A 5,207-nucleotide genomic window follows, 5' to 3' on the forward strand; every position below is an offset into this window, starting at 1 on the left:
ACCTAATGTGTTAGCGCCAGGTAATAATTATGTCGTTTAGTGTGACGTTGCGTACATATTTCACGAGTATTAAACTTTTGTCTATTCTTTTTGGCTTTCACTATTGTTATCGAAGCCTGGCACTTTTTTTCACGCTTCGACCGGCAGCTGGAATTGGTGGATGAGTAATGTACGGCATCCCAAAATAACGCTGCTCACAACACCTGCCTCATACACCCGCGCAGCATCCTTGTCCTCGTTATTTATTTATTGACAAATTAACAATATTTTTTGTAGAGAGAAGACTTTTACCGTTAACACTGCGCCCACTATCTATTGTCTACTGCTGCTCTTGCTGGCTCACCTTGATGCCCTTTCAATGCACAGTAACGTTGTATAAAGCTAGATGAACAAAAAATTCACAGTTCATATGATCACACTTCATTTTCTTCATCTGTGAGCTGCGAACGCTGAATAGCCAACAAACTTACCAAAACGTGCTCTACCCGTGGTGACTATATCTTACTAGTGAAACCGTGCGTAAATTTCAAAAGTCGTGCGTAAATAGTTTTCAGGAGGATGCATTTTGTAAATAGTACGATGCGCATCGTTTTGCGATATTCGCACCATACGAGGACGGAAAGCAAGTTTATAATGAACAAATTCATTACCGAAAATTTGTTGACGGACCTCTAACATAATTAGCAATACGAACACGTTGTCATTACCGCAAAGAAGTCCGTCACAGCAGTAAACTTCCCCCCAGGATGCGTTCATACCTGTACGGCTACTCACAAATTTACCCAGCAGATAACGTACGCTAATTTACGCGTTTAATTAATTTTTCTTGAGACTCGGGCGCGGTTCTTGTGGAAATGTAATTTAGGATTGATTTAGGCAAAGATCGATGTGGTACACTACTTCTTCTAGTGTGCCTTCTGCAGTGCGGCCTTCGGAGGTGCAGTGCGGCAGTCGGAGTATTTCTTTAAAAAAGCTAGCGGCTGGTTGGGCTGTGCTACGGGAGTTCATCTAGCTAGTGTTGATATTCTGTCTCGTTTACATTCTTCCTTGTAGACGTTGCTTGGATATCGTGCGGGTGATTTCTGTCATATAATGTTGACTTTTGGTTGCTTAAGTAGTGAACGTTGTCGCTGTCGTCGCTAGAGGTCCTCGGCTTTCCGGCACATATCCCTTGCTTGAAGTGTCGTGGGTGATGACCAGCGTAATCTAGGTATTGTTGGCTATCTGTTGGTTTTGTGTAGAACGTGGTCTTTCATTTTTCTGTTTCAATAAATACCTTCGTATCTAGGAAGTGAATTTCACTGGAAGAATGGTGCTGAAACTAGTCTGATCTGCACCTTTTTTCGTTGAACCTCAAACTCATCAATTCAGCGTGCCTGTGCTTGTCGTATTTACTTGACACTGCTAGGGCTGAAAGACAACACCTTTGCATCTCCCGGTTCACTCCCACTTTCACTGATGTCATTGATCGAAGCAACTTTAGCCCAACTTCTGGAGCAGAGAAAACACCGCTTTGGAGCAGAAAACGAGCCTTTTCCGGCATTAACAATCCAATATTTTTGAACGCAAATATTTATTTCTATAACATAAGCAGCTGCTCATTTTTAACGAAATGGAATACCCTTCTACCTGGATGCATGTGCACTTCAGGCAGAAAATGCCAGGCCTGCTGTATCTCAGCAGTTAACAAATTGGGTTCAAGAGTTTTTATGCGTACTGCTCAGTGTAATTAATGCAATAAGTCGAGCAAGAGGCCGTCGTTAAATCAGAACTGTAGTTGCAGGAAGTATTACTTCCTCTACAATACCAATACAGTTACGAACTGTATTTGTTTTACTAATGCTAAGCAACCGAATCAGAGAGTAGTCGTTGAAAACGTTACTTATGGAGTACAAGGAAATAACATTGCTGGATAGCAGTGCACTTTAATTTCTGGAGGGTGAGTTAATCCTCAAGGCATGGAGGGTGTACACCGAAGTAGTCCGAAATCGAGATCCATACGTACAAGTGTGGCAGTTTGCTTGTATGCCACTGACCTTGTACACACGAGGTACATGTTTACATGTTACCGTACCCCCTTTGGTTCTTTCTAAAATCTACAAAGGCAAATCAACCTACAATTCTGCCGAAACCCCACTCAACGGCTTGCCTGACTGAGCTCATAGCTTTGTTAAATGCCTTGTGTGGCTTAGAGATGCAATTATTGCCATATGTCTTCAGCAAGAGGGCCCGATGGGGATAAGCAGGGTCACCGTAGAGGCAATAGTTGTGCCCTTGGACAAACCGCTCCAGCTGCTGGTAGGTGTTGCTTCTTCCCAGTATGCCTAGAAAGAAAACTAAAGACACTGAACTCGTTTACTGTTGACCCATATGTACCGTGTGCTCAAAAATGAAAGGTCTCTTTATAAGAAACATTGTTTGGAAGAAGCCTACCTGAATCGTGTCGAATACCAAAGTACGGTCCCATCACTTGAGTGATGATTCTATTGGGGCACATAATGGACTGAAATTTCATAGCGTGCATACCCTTATGGCCTGAAAAAAATATCTTCTGGTTTCGTGAATGCCGGCATATCGGGCGTGTCGTGCCGTCAGTGAATCTCCAGCAGTTTGTCAAGGGAGCTCCCTTTGAGTGAATGGCCCGTGGGTGGAAAGAGAAATGCAATTTCATTCGATGCGCTCAAGTACAGAGAGTTCATATCGGCGTCTTGCCGAGTATGCCAAAATGCGGGCTTGTGCGTGAAATGTCGCTGAAAAGTCGTCATCGAATTTAAAGGGGAAAATGGAAACTGATCTCTTTAGACGCCCTGAATGCCACTTTTGTGATTTCTAAAAAAATAGGAGTGCCTTAAATTACCATGCGCTACGACTTTCAAGTACAAAGAACTGCACCCCAGTGAACAATTAAAAAAGTAATCAAGGGGTTTGTGTCAGTTGGTCGCGTCGATGTCATTTTAGCTGTGGGAAAGTATTTCCGCCTTGACAGAGTGTACATGTGCGAAAGTGACGGGCGCCTGACTGTCATAGAATTTTTATAAGAAATCTGTATTCTCTAAAAAAATCCAGCCTGTATAAACCAGCATGTAACTAAAACATATCTTGTTACATTTCATTTAGGTGCACGTGTAACACGCTTTCTGAGCGTTTTCCGTCATATTGAATTAATTGTCTCAACGCCTATCCAACCAAACCTGTGCATTTCATACGTCTTATTATTTACCTCCAAAGCACCGATCGTTTCATTTAATAAATGCAAAGTTTACCTGTGAGAAGTTTTCCAGCTCAGCGATATTCAGCCACTTCTGGTTGTTCACGTCTCGTGGAAGATGTCCCAAATTGTCCTCAATGTGTCCGAAAACGTCGTTGGTCACAGCAGAAATAATCGAGTAATGCTTACCAAAAACACCATCTCCCGCTAAAGGGGACCATGAGGCCATGGAAGCCGGAGCACAATCGCGTTCCGTTGGCGTTCGTTTGGCATGCTACCGACCTCGCGTCGTGGAACGCGAAGAGGAGCACTACGCACGTCGTGTCTTCCCTCTGGCCTGGCCGTTAATTCTCACAGGGCGAGCGGGGCAGGGATACGTCCCTCTCAGGCCCGTAGCCAGGGGGGAGGGGCCTGGTTACGGGCCCCTCCCCCCTGGCTACATCAAACAATCAAAACAATCAATCAAACAATCAAAATAGGCGTTTCTCTCAAATAGTCAAGGTTTTCAGCAAGTGCCCCCCCCCCCCCCCCACCCCCGAAAAATATTCCTGGCTACGGGCCTGGTCCCTCGCCATTAGCAAAAGCGGCGGATGCCCGGCGGAACTGGGAATCCCAGTGCCACCTGCATTCGAAGCGTACGCCCTAACCACTTGACCACCACTGCGGTTTTGTCCAGCTACCACTTCATGGTCACGGGCTTTTCCTCCTCTGAAAACTATTCCTAGCTACGATGTTTAAGCTGTGCCGCTTAAAACGTCACTGCCGTGGGCTGCCAGAACCACCTAGAGAGCGCCACGAGAACAAAGCGAGGAATAAGACGAATAATCGTGCGCCGCTCAAACTTGTTTTATATGACTTCCACTACACTCACAGGAGGGGAAAACGTCACACAGAGTGAGAGAAGTGATTAAACCCGTCGTAATAACGGTATTGTTCCGTCGCACTACACAAGTATACAGAAGAATAGAGGCACGAAGATCTCGAGCTTGAAATTTTGGGCAGTATTCCTGTAATAAGTGTGATATACTGAACCATTTTCTTGAAGGTGAAGTTGGATCGAATTTTTGTTTAGTCATACTCTCGGAAACTTTGGTTAGCTTCGGAGCATGACGGCAGTCGCTTTGCTATGTACAAGTCATACTATATGCATCTTTCTGGAAAACGCAATGGGAGAGGCGGTACCTATATGAACGTCCCCTAGCCGCTCACTTGCATTTATTATGACACAAGTTTTATTTGCCACATCATTCTACGACTCAGATACCGGACATGTTTGCCATATACTACCGTTTGCAGACTGCACTTGACTGGATAATTCCTTTCATGAACAGCCGCGGTCACGTCTGTGCAGAGCGCGCGAGCAGCCGGTTTTACACATATATGTACCGCGGCTTTAAACATATGCGCAAGTTCTAAACGGTGTATCTATGACGACATTGGTTGCCCTGTGAGGAAGGTGACTACTTTCTGTTCCTCAAGGCCCACTTCTTCACTTCGCCTTGTTTTTGGTGGTATGGTTTTGCTTGTTGATTGATTGTGGATAACAGTCACTACGTAACTGTAGCGCGAGGACCAAACACATATGTGCGGAAGGGGACCTTTCTTTAGCAGCCATGAATACGTATAAATTAAGGACAATAAGCTTCTTTAAACATCGTTCCAGTTGGTTTCACAATAGTGTATGTCTCAAACAACGTGCTGGGACATACACGGATTCTGTTATTATGAAGCTGAACAAGTGTTCGGTCCCACCTGTAAGCAAAAAAAGCATAAAGTAGTCATTTCCAGGTCTTGCTTGCGACATGTTTTTAGTGCAGCAGGTATTAGCGTTCTCGGAGGAATAAAGCATGTTTCAGAGAGTGCTGTGTTCATTTTACCTCGTTTCAGCATTTTTCAGGACAATAGTATGATACATCATGACTCCATCTGTGCTGCGATTGGATGCTGGTAGGCAGTTATCCACTACTCGGAACAACAAAAACCTAACCGTAAAAAATAT

At 44.4% G+C, this 5,207-nt stretch overlaps 1 protein-coding gene across 1 annotated transcript in view; it reads right to left on the reverse strand.

Moving 5' to 3' along the window:
- The window catches only part of LOC125758869 (uncharacterized), a 271,216-nt gene that overhangs the window by 64,143 nt on the left and 201,866 nt on the right, over nucleotides 1-5,207 (reverse strand). The window lies entirely within an intron of this gene.

Source organism: Rhipicephalus sanguineus, chromosome 6, assembly GCF_013339695.2.
Source record: "Rhipicephalus sanguineus isolate Rsan-2018 chromosome 6, BIME_Rsan_1.4, whole genome shotgun sequence".
Lineage (NCBI taxonomy): Eukaryota > Metazoa > Arthropoda > Arachnida > Ixodida > Ixodidae > Rhipicephalus > Rhipicephalus sanguineus.